The sequence below is a fragment of the Pseudopodoces humilis genome, chromosome 2 (genome assembly GCF_049639895.1).
Source record: "Pseudopodoces humilis isolate 2021_Gansu_Grassland_sample_001 chromosome 2, ASM4963989v1, whole genome shotgun sequence".
In the NCBI taxonomy this organism is placed as follows: domain Eukaryota; kingdom Metazoa; phylum Chordata; class Aves; order Passeriformes; family Paridae; genus Pseudopodoces; species Pseudopodoces humilis.
In genome coordinates this window covers 43,448,822-43,465,394 of record NC_142201.1, presented here as the reverse complement: position 1 = coordinate 43,465,394, position 16,573 = coordinate 43,448,822, and positions in this window count along the sequence as shown.

Sequence of the window (16,573 nt, the reverse complement as noted above, 5' to 3'; positions counted from 1 at the left end):
AAATCACAACCTCTGTCTATTCTGCTTTGTTATATCATTTATATTATAAGAGGAGTTTGACTGTCCTTTTGGTTGCTGCTCTTCAGTCATTTGTAGTTTATATTTAGATCACCCTTCAGCTTCTTTTTCACTCATATAAAGGGACATGAGCACCTAAATCACTTCTTGCAGGATGTGTTTCTCTAGGCTTCTGACCATCTCATCATACTTCTGTCTGGACCCTTACAGTTCCTCTCTGTCCCTGCTTCTGGGGGATGAAAGCTGGGCACAACATCTCAACTTTGTTCTTCAAAAGAAGAAACAAAGACATTCAAGACCTTTTAAAGTAGTTTTTTCTACACATGTTTCATTTCTCAAAGAGAACAGTGCTGCAGTGCCACTGCATTGAAGCACTTAAACTACTTAAATGACTTAATTAATAATATAAGAATTTAGAAGTCATCACCAGGATTAGAATTCTACTGAAGACAAAAACCCAAAACCCATATTTTAAAGGCGAGGAGTCTAAAATTACTCTTAATATTTTAGTTATATTCTTGATTCAATCTCTGTAAGATCTGTATGGTGTTTTCCTCTACAACAAGGGTACTGGGAAGTAGCTGCGTTCAACAGAAATGGAGGCTTATTTGTGTAGGTGGAGAAGTCTGTCTCTAGAGAATAGACATTATGTGCCTAAAAGCAAGCCCTGCTGGCTGATCCATCAAGTGGTATAGCTCCCTATTCACTTGCTTTCTTTTTATGTTTTTTTTAATGAAGTGAAATGAAGGAAACCAGCAATAATTTGGAAGAGAAACAAAATAATGCAGTTGTTTTAATCCAATCAATATGAGAAAAAAAAATCATGTTTGAATTCTGAAGGAATGTTGCACAAAAATTGAGTGGGAAACATTGAAAAATAGGTTTCTCCAAATTAATTTGGTATTTTAGAGTTATTTCATTACTTTCAGAGTAGCTTAAATAACAAATATTAATAGATTTTGTAATTTACAGTCAACAGATCCTTACATGTTTATTTTTTAGATGTTATGTTGTTATGTTATTATATTATGTTATGTTGTTAGATGTTAATATCAACATTTTTAGGCATTTGAAGAAATCTCAAAACACATTGCTGCATATTAAAACTGTTTTCAGCACTTTGGCACTAGCTCTTCTTGTGCATACACTATTATTTTTTTGCTGTTTACATGGGCTTAATTTATTCCTGTTTTCTTTGTTTCCTCTCTTGTTTGAAAAAATACCTATCTTAGGGAAAGAAATTATAGCATGATATTAAAAATTATCCCTGCTAATACTGGAAAAAGACAATTATTTGATTATTAATGTTTCTCAGGCACATACCTTTTCTGTGCATCAGGTTTACTTAGATAATAAGACCAAACAGGCCAAAGTTTTCAATTAAAAGGCAGAATTCACAGCTGTTTTCTGTGGTTCTGATCTTTCAAATACAGTGACTACAAAGTGTTAATTCCTTTAGACAAATAATCTGAATATGTTACTTATGTTATGCACCAAGGCCCAGAGTGTTTAGTGGCTCATATAAGGTGCTATTACAGCAAATAAATGAAATTACCTCTTTTTGCTAATACTTAAGCAATAAACTACAAGTATTTCAACTCATTCATGACTACTAGTTATAGCACAGCTCATCTGGAAAGAGTGGACCATTATTTTATCTTCATAATGAATGAGAATGTCAGATTGATATACCTGTATATAGTTATTGGGTGCTGCCAAAAGCTAATACTCATATTAAGCAGGTTCCAGAGTCTGTAGTTAATGTTACCACAAAATTTCTTTTCCATCTGAATAAAGCTTCCCTGGACTAAAGCCATAAATTGATCTGAAAAGCAATACTACTTTAAAGAGGTGTAAAACTTAAATAAGTCTAAAATATTCAATAAGAAATGTCGGAGATCTAAAAAAACCTGATGCATCACTGCTGTAGGATCAGAGCTTGAAAGATGTACTATTCTTTCACAAACACTCAGCATTTCCTGCACATTTGCTAATAACCAGTTATATCTAATAATGAAGGAGTGAACTCCCTGTTCAATTTCCAGATAGACTAGGATCTGGGCAAGCACAGGAATGGACAATATTGACAGTCTAGGCTGATGCCTATTTTCTACTGTGGGATGCTGTAAAGGAATTGACATACACTAAAGGAGAATTTTGTTCCCTATTTCCTTAAAACAGGCACTCTTCAAAACACCAATCAGCTGCTATTCTTTTAGAGCACAAAATAATAAACTAGGGAAAGCTGTTCTTTATACAGAGCAAGTCAAATTTTTTGTGTGAGACATTAAAATAAATCTGTCAGGCACTAATGGCTCCCCATATATGCTGAGCCACTCCTCTTGTCTTGCTTTCTAATCCAAAAGTTCATAGTGTCTTCCTAGGCTGAAAAACTCCACATGGCCCTGTCTTTGTTCCTAAGAAGCTTTCTTTTCATAGTCTCTGAGACTTGGCTCAGGTTTAGGTTTCTCCCTGCTGCATACAGGCACTCTGCATTCCACAAGATACTGAAAATTTGCAGTCTTGCTGAGTCTCTCATCTTCCCCCTTGACTGAGAAAATTCCCCAGCCTGAACCCTCTCAAAGGAATGAGAGACTCCAAGGAATGGAGGTCCCTGTTGTTGCCACTTGGAGCAATCAGAAGAGCAAAACCAAATTACTCTTATAGACATTCAATCACATCATCTTTAACTGAGCATAACACTACACGTGCAATAAACTAGGAACCCGTTAGTCAAATGATTTTATGTCTGACAAAAATAACTTCACTTGCACCAGTCAAAATTTACTGTTACAAATGAAAAAAGCACATCACAAAGAACTTTCTTAGTTTTGCAACATAAAATGTGGGAATCAGAAAATGTGTTAAGGCAGAAATTTTTTAAAATGTGTGAAAACAGCAGACTTACAGAGAAGCAAAGAACTCAGTTTTGTTGAGTACAAATATGAGGTCTACCTGATTTTAGGGTACTACAAGTTTTGTTAAAACAAAAAATTTAGAGGATTAGTGAGGATGCCAGAGGTAGCAGAAATACATAAAGCAATGCAGAATTTTGCTTTTCAATCAGTGTTGATTACTCTTGGAATTAATTTAATTAGTAGCCATATAATAAATATTCTTTTTGTCTTAAATCTTCATTTTCTGGGAATATGTATTTGTGCAATAACACCTTCCCATCTATCTTACTTATATTTCTTTGATTATAGTTGCAAAAAATAAAATCAATATAAGACCACGTTTTACCCAGAATTTTTGAAGAAAAATAAAAGGAATGGCTGCACATATTTGGGTTTAGGGTTGGAATTTTTGTAAATTGGTGTTTACTAAAGCCTTTTTTTTTTTTTTCCAGTTTCAAGAATTGCTGAATGATTAATTACTACTTTATACTAAGAGTACAATTTAATTTTGTTGTGAATGCTGTTGAACAGGTACCTATGCAAACAGACCTAACAGACAATTCAGAGTATGTTACATTAAATTTTAGATGTCTTTTCTTGGAAGGATTGATTTGTGATGGGTTTTTAATGTAATAATATGAATGTTCATTAGGTTGATTTTGTTAACACACAGCTTTTACCTGGGCAAAATATATCAATGAAAAAGTTACAAGGATGAACACAGTTACAATGAAAGAGTTACAAAGATGGATTTAGCAGGTTTTTCATAGCAAAAGCAACTAACTACTCATAAAGACTCAATTTCCATTTTCACTTACATTTATTTTAGTCTATTAACTTACAAAATGTCTTGTTCTGCAAGACTACATAAAATTTTTCTCATTAAAATTATTAAAATAAATGAGGTGTGTCCTAATGTATTAAAAAATTCCTTCACACACTGCATAAGCTTTATATATTTTATAAAAAAATTATGGATGTTAAAATTTATTTTAAAAGCTTGTTATTTATTATCATCTTGTTGAGTGAGTTCTGGACATCAGTACTGACAGCAATGGTATCGTGTTATTCATATGACCAGTTACACTGGATGAATAATGAATGAGAAACAGTCATAACAAGTAATTTGCTGACAACCCTTAGGCTGAAAATAACTGATTAAAGCTATTTTGGGAATACTGATCTGTAACACGGGTAGTCAGAGAAATCAGGATGGGTTTGTGATTGATTCAGGAATGAAACATATCTATCATTCACAAAAACTCTTGGGCTTATTTTACGAGCTTGACCATTAGTCTTTAAAGACTTTTCAGGCTCATTGTGACAGGAAGAAATTACATTTCCCTGTGTCTTGCTTGGTTTTTGATTGGTTTACATACACTTCCTGAAATCATCTGTTAAAAACACAAAAAACAAAACCCCAAAAACCAAAACAAAAACCAAAAAAACCCAAAACCACAACGAGCATAAAACCTGGAGTTAAGCCCATCATTTGGCAGTAAAAATACATATTTCATCCAAATTCCACAGCATTATTGTTTGGATAGTATTACACAAAATTACAGTTGTTTATTTTTACACAAAAATATGTCAATCCTACAGGGAGCGCTGCCAGGCAGGAGGGTAGTGGAAAAGGAGGAGGTGGCAAATGCTCTTGGTTGCTGTGGAAACCAGTATCATTACCATGATACTTTGGGAAAAAAGCACTGAAGGACAAAGTTTTAAATATATTCAAAATTATCTTTACGTGTCCAATGTTTCAGTGAGTTGCCTGTGATAAGATCCACATAGAATGTTCATAACCCAAAGAACTGTAAGATGTTGCCACACCATCAGCAGCTTCACACACCCACCTCACCCACCCCCAATATTTTGAAAACCAAGTTTGACTTTTTTTTGGTTTTTTTGAGACCTTTGAGATTTTTAATTTATATGAATATATAAAATTGCATTTAAAACAAGGAAGTCTGAGAAAATTATTATTAAGTATGGGAAAGAAGGTGAGCTGTCCATAAGAGCTGAAAGTTTCCCATATCCAGAAAGTCTGGAATGCACAGGTTTGTTTTCTTGATGCCTCCAGTATAGTCTAGATTCAATACTGGGTTTTTTTAACAATTTGTCTTTGTGTTAACTGAATCACTTGTCAAAATCTTGAGTATAATAAATCATTTATCTGTCAATTTCTTCAAGATTTTTAATATTATGGAGTCATTCAAATAGGGAACAGCTATCATATAGTATTAAATTCTTGAACAACTTGGACATACTCAACAATAAAACATAGCCCAAGGAACTGAGGGATTAACTTCTGAGTGAATCCTGATGAAAGAAAGGGTGTAGCTTGCGTTGTATGATATGCAAGTTAAAAATCAATTCACAAATTTTAATTGTCTGTTGTTCAACTGGTTTGCAATATGAACATTTCAGTCTTCATTTTTTTTCATCTTGTACATCTTGTACATATGAAATGCACACAAATTCATTAAAAATAATAAATATGTACATTATACAAAAAAAACTGCTTCTAAGGATGACTCTGGAAGCACACTAGAATTTTCTAGTCATTCAAAAGTGAAATATTTTTCCTCAAAGCAATGAAAGTTTCATTGACATAACACTTGCATTCACGACAGTTAAATACTGTCATAGATTTGAAAAAAAAGAAGCTATATACTTCATATTTTGTAAGATGCATTATTTTCTTCATTTTGGCATCAGCTCTTTTTTTTTTTTTTTTTCTGCATTTCCAGGTTTACAAGTAAGCACATGTAGGTCATCAGCTGAGATATATGCCAGTTATAGAGTGGTGCAGATTGTTTTCCATTCTATAAAGTGCATTATGGAGTTTGCATTGGAATATCAAAGGTTCAGAATGTGTTTTGCATTTTCTTTGAGGCAGGCCTCACAACAGAGTGTGGCTTGCAGTGATAAGCTAACTCTGCTGGAGCACATCAATCCTGTACAGTAAAACCAGTGAAAGGTTTAACCATGTAAGTCAGAGAGATGAAATGGAAGCCATCTCTTACTAAGCAGGTGAAATAATTTCTAAGATCATTGCTTCTTTTTTTATTTGAGTGTGTAAAGGAAGTGAGTGCATTTTTTCTTCCTGCTAAAGAATATTGATTTAAACAATTTTATATAGCCCTTAACGCTGTGTACAATGGAAGATTTTGCCTTGTGAATGTAAACAGGTAAATGTAATTTTATAGTCAAGATATAAAAGCACTATCATTAATTCATACTTCTGGAATATTATTTTAAAATAATTAAATATTAACACAGAAGCTGGGATAAAATAAAAATATTGCCATCCTCAGCTTGTTGTTATATTTTTAATTATTCTTTTTCATGTATACACAGATTGCTGGAGGAAGATGCTGGAGTCAAAAGTGTGCCATGAAAAAAATGTGATGTGAAAAAATATTTTAATGCTTGATGTTTTCAGTCACTTTGATAGCCTTCTGTCCAGAACTGCAGTGAGACCTGCAGCAGGAAAATCTATCACCATGTGCCAGTCTCTGCTGAATTCTACAGAATCCTTTATTTCAGGTAGACCAGTTCTGTTTGTGTTCAGTTTTTTTGTCTCTTTTCAGCCTTGTTATAATTACAGTTTCTAACTTAATGGGAGGTGCCAAATGTTAGTGTCTTTTCAGTACACAATTGAGCCTTTCTTTCACTGATACACGATTTTAAGAGAATTCTAGAAATTATTCTGGTTTATATGTATCACCTTTGCCTTTAAAAATCAGGTACTTGATCATGATGTGGTAGATGATTATTATACATGAAAAATTTGCTAAGAAACATAGTCCTCTTCTCTGTCTCATAGCAATACTTTGTCAAAACATCCTTGTACTCCTTTTATTGTCTTTTACATTCACAGCTGTTGTCTTTTTGCCTCATGAAGTATTTGAAGAAAACAGTTACACAGCCAACCATGTCCTTGCCCAATTTTTCAACGGCTGTATTCCATGTGAAGTGCACCAGATTCTTCAACCCTAAATGTGTCACTGCTCCAACTTGAAACAGTTTGGTTAAGTAACCTTACACAGGTTTTTTAAGTTTGGAAGGATTGATGATTTTGTCTTTAGCAAACAGAACCATATCTCTGTCACTCAGTAAAGAACAGAGGTACACCTCCACATCTAAGGCTCATTTTCTACTGCATGCCACTCCATTAGGAGGTTTTGAATCAAGTCTACTTAAAGGAATAAGTAAGACTAGTATTTTGGTCACCACATCAAAAATCAATTCAGCAGGCAAAGATCTACGTTCAGTACAGGTTTTTGTTTTGCTTTGTTTTTTTCCTTTGCTTAGTGATTATTGACATGCTTTTATGGTCCTTAATATAATCTTTCAATTTAAACATGAGTTTGTCATTCAAATGACAGAATTATACAAAATCAAGTCCAGTAGCACAATTCTTATCTGTAGCAAAAGTTTCAGTATATTGATGGTTGAAGAGTTTGCAGACCTAAATATTTCTATGCTTTTTTAAAACATCGATATTGCTGGTTTTCTAAATCTTCTTTCTCTTCAGGATCTCTATCTCCAAAGATAAAAGAAATTAGAAGATAAAAAATCAAATTTCCACCTGAACCCCACTGAGAAACATCTGTCCTTTGAAATCTGAAAATATTTTGCGGATGGACATTCTCTAATTTCAATAGCAAAAAATTTCTTCAAATGCTGTCAATAATATTAAAATAAGGTATTTGAGGTCAGGAATAAATCCATTTTCAGATTGGGTTTTATTCTGACTATTCACATCGAATTGTTTCCTGACTTTTTATTGGATGTAGGCCAAGTCTCTATGGACAAACCCAAACTTAAATCAACAGATTTTGCTTCAGGTAAGCTATGCCCTATATAACTGACATGGGCTTTTTTGCTTATTTTAAAGTTTTGGAGTTTTGATTTCGGTGGGGTTTTTTCTTCTTTTTTTTTTTTTTATTTTTTATTTTTTTAAACATTTTATAAATAGTATACTTAGATAACTATACAGAGACCCTCCTCTCAGATTCCTCTTTGCTGCATTTAATTTCTGTATCTCTGAAGAGTATAGTTCACATCATTTGTTTGGTAATGGTTTTATAAGTGTGTTTGTAATTGTTTGTAAATCTTACAATCTACACAACGACATTGTGAGTAAAATGTTAACATCTTTGCCTGAAAGCACAGCTCTTATTTTCTGGCTCCTCATTTAGAAAAAAGGTTCAGCTCAGAGCATTTGGAATGATTGGGGCTTCCAGATTCCCCAATATGACTTACGTTTTTTTCAGGTAAACTTCTTTTTGTTTTCAGGTAGCTGCTACTTTCAGTGGAAACTTTTCCTAATAGTAGCTAAATGGTTTAATGGAATAATGAAACTAGTGGTTCAACAGCACTCTACTTATTAGGTTAATGATCAGAGCCAACATAAACCAACTAACTGAGGAATTACAGTGGCCAAAAATTAGACTTCTACTATATCCAGAGAAATCCAGATAGTCTTACAAGGTGATAATTAACATGGAGAAGGGTAGTCCTGGAACCCCAATCTCTATCTGATCTTTACAATAGAGGACTCCTAGCTATGTAGTTCTTTATCTCATCTTCAATACAGCAATTGTGTAGTGCAAAATGCATCAAGGTAACAGGAAATAAAGACTGGAACTCTATCTTAGCCCCTTTCGAGGTGAGAGCAAAAAAAATAAAATTATAACGAGTCTTTATTTTTTACCTATTTCCCTATTCTTGTAATGAGTTTTGTATTGCTGGCTACAAAATTGGCTAGACTTTCATCCTATCCTGGATATATATAGGGACATATAAGGGAAAAAATAGAAATTAACCCAGAATATTATGAAGAATGAGTATCTGACTGTGAAAAAAATTCTGGTTTTGATAAAATATTATTTATCATTTTACATATTCATTATGTCTCTTTCCTTTTGCTGATACAGGTCAAACTTTTTATTCTGCTTCTACTAATATTTTATTACTTTAAGAGCAACTCTTGCTGTCTTGGGGAGGTCTTTTTGTAGTGTGACCACTGTACACTTCAATTTAACTGAAGTATTTATTTTTATTTTCGTTTCATTTCATTTCAGTATAATATTCTGTGTCAAAGAACAAATCAGAGAGCTTTGAATTATTTTAAGTAAAAGAAAGAATGATAGAGAATGGACAATGAGAATATGAGTAGAGAGAACAAGTACACAGAAATTTTAATATAATAAAAGTCAACTTACAGACAAAATTGAAAACTGATTGCTTTGCACTATATTTCTCAGTATGGGAGGTAATAAAAATCAGGAAATATAGTATATGTTGATCCACAGTGTTCTGTAAGATAAAAAAAGTAGCTTTACTCAGAGATAGATTGTTTATATAGTGTTTGGGTATCTAAACCAACAAATTTTGGTTTTTTCAAACTAGTATCCATTAAAGCCCATACTGTACTCAGTATTAAGCATGTGAATTTTCTTCCAGGATACATTTCCTCCTTTAATTTCAGCTCACTTAAGAGTTATTTTCTGGCAGAAAGCAATAAAATGAACATTTTTTCTCTGCAGCTTTTCGTTGTAATACAGTCTAAACAGATTAATCTGGATTTAGTCTGTGTTTTATCCCTTCCCCAGAGAAAAGGCTATTCTGGAACAACATTTGATTTGCATTTATGAACTCTAGAATGAAGAAAAGTTTTTTCTGTATTTTATATTTAAAGACCAAAGGCACGTAGTTGCCTAATTTTCTTCAAGAGGGATCCTTAAATAGGACTTGGGATCTAAAAACTTCCAAATCTCAGACATGGCTTAGACAATTTCTACATCATATTTTTAACTGCCAATGTAGAAGTTGAAAAAAAAAATAAGAAAAAGTTATCCAAAAATTTACCTATAAAACAATTAGGTTTACATTACAGATTAGAAAGAGGAACCTGATGTTTTAGATAATTGGCACCCAGTCTAAATGGATAAAAAAGTCTAATGTGAAATTATCTTATGCTTTCTTTCTAAACAAGATTATTAAGAATAAATATCTAAAGAATATATTTAAATTTGCTACCTCCAAAGCTGTCCAAGAAAATATGACACTTTCATTCTGAGGCCAATCTTGTAGAAAATTAGCTATGATTGTCTGGTCAAAACTCTACAAAAGCCATTTAATTGAGCTTTGAAAACTAAATATTATTGAGATATACTGATGGTTTTTGTAAGTTTTATCTATGTAAGTCCATTCACCTTCAAAGTGAATCTCACACTCTGCATAATTAGTGGGCTTTTATTTTGTTTCTCCCTTTATAGTGAACAGGTTAATAAACATGTTTTTGAATCTTCTATTTATAGCATGCAAGAAAACTCAAGAAGTGTCAAGGAAATATTATATATGGTCATGGAAAAGTCAGATGTATGGAAGTAGATGGACTTTTTTATTATTATTATTCCATGATACACAAGTGAAATTAATGTCACGTACAAAATTAAAAACTAGAGACTATAATTACATCGATTTGTTCTTTTCTACTGTTTAAGTCACTCATTTTGCATATCACAGTACTGAGTTTGAATTCTTGTTCATACCTTAGCCCCAAAAATTCTTTAAGTAGGATAAACCGTCTTGGTTTTGAATATCATACCCCAGGAGCAAACATTACGTAAATATTCATTGGAAAAGACAGCTAAAACCACCTGCATATATCTGTTTAGAAACGGAATGGGTTTTTTTAAACAACTAAAAGCTAATTCCTGTATGTGTTCTTTTCTATTTTCTCCTGATTAATTTTTGGGTTTGTATGCTCTTTTATTGTTATTATTACTTTTTACTGCATTGCAGTACTGTAATTTAAAAAAAAAAAAATGAGCTACAGTATTTTTTGATACTGGGAAGAGAGAAAGCTGGTATTAAATGCTGGATTCAAATGAAGCCCATATGATTTAAAATTGGTCAAGTACCCTAACTAGAGACCTACAAAAAGTGTTTCTACAAGAATCATCCATTACACTCTTCACTGTAAATAGACTGACAGCTATTTACAGTTAATTCAGGATGAGTAGGGACAGGTGAGAAGAGGAGACTTCATGTAAACAATTTCTGTAGTATTATTTTCTGAATTTTTGGAGTCATGGAGTCCAAAGCAGTCAGTATTGTCTGAGCAGGAAATAATTCATTTTCTAGAACAGAAATTCCCTTTGCTAGTTAATCCTCAGAGCTATTAGTGAACAGTTAACTTGAAAAACTTATAGAGTGAACTAGTACCTCATGAAATGAAAGGAGAACAGCCTACAACAGATAATCTGTTTCACTATCTTCTCTTCTGTTGTGGTGCCAATAAAATCAGAGTCTGTGTAAGAGGTAACAAGAGTGAAATGCCTGAATAGATAACAGCAGAACACGGATGATACCTATTTGTTGTCATATTCAAATATCCAGCTGAAAATAACAAGTTTGGGTTTTGTTTTTATTAATCATGATTTTGTGAAAATAAAAAGTGATGAGCAGAAAAAACTCCAAACTTTTCTCAATATAGATGCTTCTTTTCATTATTTTTAATCTCCATGTGATTGAGGAAATTGAAAATGGAAACTTGTGCATCTAGAGTGTTTCCACCCCAAAACTTTCCTGATAAATTGCACATTATCAGACCAACCTGATAATAACAATAATTGAAATGAATCATAGCTACATTTAGCTACACCTACACTACAATGTCACAAAACTATAATATGTTAATGAAACATGCTTCCATATGCCATGAAAGTCCAACAAATATATGTTGTTTAAAAATATTCAGATTTAGTACCAGATCTTTAAATTATGATTGTATTCAATATCTCTGTATTGTCCTTATGCTTTCAGGGTTCAGCTGTGCCAATACATACTCTGTTTACTAGTAAGGATAATTTCCCAGTGTAATACAGTTTCTGCAAACCAGATTTCTCCAACAAATACATAATGTCCCAGATTACATTCCCACCACATATAATTAAATTGTTTTCCATTTCATTCTACCTGGAGTCTCAAAGGGTTATAGCAGCTCAAGAGTGTTTGACAGTACTCAGCCAAGAATGTATCTGATTTTGGTACATTAACCTTGGCAGTAAGGATAATTTTGCTCACTCTGTGCATTGAGATACTGTCTTCACACAATGACAGAAGATTACTGCATTTCTAGCTTCAGCAGAGAGGATATGAATGAGTAACTCTTGTCCCAATGCAATATACACAGAGGTAAAACATTTGTTTGACTTATGAACCAAGGAACACTAAGAGAAATAACAGAATCACAGTGTTTGATTATTATTAACTCATTATTTGTTTAAAATTCACCATTCTTATTCTAAAGTCACAGAAGACTGAAATTCATTATGACATAATAAACTGAGACAGTAATGATATTAAACTTTGAGAACATTATTCACACTATTTCAGTAAATGTATGGAATTTTCCATCTGGCTTGCCATATGATCCAAGTCTAAAATGAAACTTCAGACTTTTAATTCACTTATGGGCAAAATAAATTAACTCTCCAATACATCTGTATGGTTTTTCCTCCAATTCTTAATCTGTGCGGATTCTTATAACCTCACAGTGTTTGCTAAAGTAGCTTTAAATGACTTAGTGGAAAAAAAAAATCCAAGTTTCTAATTTAATTTTGTTCTTTGAAATAAGGAAGAAAAATGTGGAAGTTCTGAATTTGACTCTTTTCACTTTAGTGAATACGAAGTCCTCGGTGTAATATTCCATCAAACACTACCTAAAATTTTAAAACAAGATAATGGTTATAAATTTTTATCTGTCTCCACAACTAAATAGTTCTTCCCAAACCAATTCTGAGACTTCAGACCGTTCGAACAAATCTGTTTCATACAAGGCAGGTAAGCCTCCTACAGGACTGACATAGATGTCTGCTCATGATATTTATTCATAACTCCTTTTTTTAATGAAACTTGTTGTGAAAGAAATTATGCCCATGAGAAAAGAACCGTATTTCAACAATTTATGTTTTTTTTTAAAAGGATTTTTTTCTATAGATTGACAACTGGAGAAAAATCTTATGTGAAATATCTCACAATTTTACAAGCTCTTTTTCCATGCTCCTTACAAAGCAAATGATAAGAAACATTGCTTTTAGCTTGATTTACATTTTTTAATATACCGGAAAAATAAATAGATTTACTTGAAAGACAATTTGACCGCAAGAATTATGACAATACATCTTTCCACAGGCATAAGTCATGTTGTCATTAGGCTTTGAGATCTGTTCTCATTACTTGTTTATCACTTGAACTTGTTTTGTAAAAAAATCTATTCCAAAATTAATTTTCTACATGCATTTTGAGATCTCCCTTTCAGATCTAGTCCAATATTTCTCATAGGAAGAACTTCTCATGCATTTTCAAAGGTTTCTATGGGTTACAGAACTCAACAGAGAATTTAAATGTAAGTTTATAGAAGTATTTTGCTTCAGTAAGATTAAAAAGTTTCAGTTTCTTAATTGATCAGTAATGTATATTGAATATGGCATAAGATAAAAATAATTATCAGAGAATATATAAACCCCACCCCCCAAAACATTGATATTGCAGAAAAAGTGGTTCAGTGGTTTGAAAACAAAATATTCCAGTACATTTTCTTGTACATCAGTGATGGATGTTTTTAGCTTCCTCCTACTCCAGTCAATTTTCCAAGTACCAGAACTTCCACCAGAAAACAGTTTCAATTTTCTGCTACCTATAATTTACATTAACTCCTAAACTTAAGATGTCCATTGGTGCAAAAATTAGGATTAAATAGGAAAATTTGCTAGGAATTTTTAGTAAAAAAATAATATCCAACTAATCTCATTTTGTTCTTTTGACATTAGGTAGGGTTAAACTAAGACAAAACTGTAGCAGAAGCAGCACTCATGGTGCACTACTGTATTGGGTTGTTCTGTTTTCCTGCATTGGCACTGATTGAAATTTATTCATTGGCAGGGAGAGATTAATTTTCAGATATGTAAGGCTGATAACAGAAGGAAGCAGGAAAGTCATGTTGGAGGTGGTTTGAGGTGATTTATAAAGTCTGTAATTGACTTAATTGTCAAATTTTGTTTTCAGAACACTTTTTTGCCAAGAAGAATTGTTAATGTAGCAATTAGTGCTGCTTTTTTGATTTTTATATTTATTTTTTTTCATTACTTTGTACAAATTAAATTTACTGATATTCATTCTTCATAGATATCAATAGGTCTGATAATCTCTCTGTTGATACAGTATTTCATGAAGACACACATTTCTGAGAATTACATTACCTTATTTTACCCACTAAAGCATCATATTCAGAAAGATCTAATTTCCCGTGTGTTCTGTGTATGAGCTCCTCAGAGGATTTTCTCCTCTTCCCTTTAATTTCATTAGATTTTCATTATTAAGCTTTTATTTTTTTTCTTTTTTGATGGACAATAAATGGAACTCTGTTAAAAAGCCACTGAAAGAGGAAAAAAAGTTGCTTTTGTGCAGTTAGATGGATATTGATTTTCCATACAGAAAACTGTATTTACAACTTTTTGCATTATGGAAGGTGGGAGTGCAGAAATTTAACTCCCAACAATTGCAGTGAGATCTATAGAAGGGCAGGAAATAATGATGAAGTGCACACATAAGCATCTGAAGTTCTTTTCTGCAGAAAAGCAGAATACACTCAGGTCCTGCTCTTGAAATAGGTTTGGGTTTAGGCAGTGCTGTATACTCAGACCTTGTCCATTTCCAGGTTTCTTGATGGAAATAGTGCCAAAGATGACTCAGTTAATGAAGAAATGTAAAAATTTAGTTGCAATTAGAAACAAATAAATAAAACCTCATTCTAGATTTCTATAATGAGCATCATTATGCTCTACTGTGAGAGGCTTTTTGGTCAGGAAAAATAGAGAGCTTTCATAGGAGTGATAAAAAAACCAAACTCTGAGCTATTTTTCTAAACTAAGTTTGTAAATAAGTAAACCACAGTTGCTATAAAGTTGGAAAGATTGTTGCATATGGAAGTCTTTCAATTTTATCTTTCTGGTACTAATTTTTTTTTGAGCAATTTAGAAGCCTGGAGCATGAAGGTGCCTACAGTGCCAAAGAAATCTGACTGCAGATGTGACAGACTAGAAGTAGTTGATCAGATAGTACGTTGGTCCCCATTCATCTGCATTTTCACTTTTCTGAAAGGTCTTCTGTGTTCAAATGCCACTATGGAGACATTTTGTATGTCAGCTATTTGCAGATAGTCCTTCCTTACTTAAGAAAGATGGTTTCCGCTGCCTGCATTATGATAATACACTGGAGGCATGCCCATTCAAATCCTCATGCATATTTCCCACATGATGAATTTTTATTGCAGATTAGAAGTGACAAGAGCAGGCTCTCTGCCTAAAAAATGCTCTCTATTCATTTACATATATATAACCCAAAGCCTTTCTTTTGTGAAATGGGCCGGTAAGCTACCACTCGAGTCCCTGTGCTTTATATACTTCTCTCCTAACAGTATTAACCTGATTATTGTTATTATTACTGTGTCCTTAAAAAAGGTCTTTATAAAGGTCCTGGAAAACATTCCAGGAGTAATACTTTGTTCCTGGGCACCTGGAGCAAAATGGTTTGCATTTATAAAGTTTATTGATGCAGACTGGCCTGGTCCAAGATGAATAGTGTATGAGGTGAAGTCTGGTTCAGTACTATAAGTTTACTTCATTACATGCCTACATGGCTTCAGTACCCTATTCCCATCACAAAGACCTTTAATTTGCTCTCTGTAGTTTTGTGGATACTCATTACACACCTTTTCAGGAAATACTCTTGCACCAATTCACAGTGCAGTAAATGCATGTGCAAGATATTATGAAAGGAAAATTATTTTATTAAAAAAAAATTGAATCAAAAGTTTTTTCACTCCCATTCCCTCTTACCATGCAAGCACTAAACTGTATGTGATGTCCAAAAGGTCAGCCCAGTTGTCAGGGAACGGGGCAGGAATGCTTCATCTGTCTGGCCAGCACTTGGTCACCTCAGTGCTCGTGTCCATATATTAGGATGGATCCTTGCAATGATGTGAAAGGCAAGGGAAGACAATTATCTATTCATGTCCTCTGCGTTAGTGACCACATAGAGATTTCAGCTATGCCTTTTTCTAATCCTTCCAGAGCTGGAAGCGTTTCTTTCCTGGTACATACATGTGAACCAGTACTGTCCCAATATTGTCAAAATCCGTGTGTTCTATGAAAATGCAAATAGATGTGCAGGGGTGCTGAGGACGTGATAATCTAGATGCCATTGACACAGGCACTGAGACCCTTCCCCTCTGTATGCTCCTGCTGGTGCCTCCACATAAAGACATTTCCATTCATTATCAATTCACACCAATCTTAGCCTTTCTGATTCAATTATTTATGTCTTTATAAAAACTCATTTATTTTTTTATTTCAAACAGCAGTGGTGAGGTTATTTAAATCCTTCTGCATCAAACAACTTTTCCAGGTCTATGTGTGGTTGGGAAACAATCCTGTAACTGAAAGATGAATAAATTATATGTCTGAAGGCTCTGAAAGTGTTGAAATTTACTTGTCTTTTGCCAAAGGTAGTAAGAAAACTGACTCACAAACCATCTCATTTATAACTGTACTGTTGAAGTGATGTACCTGTTTTTCCCT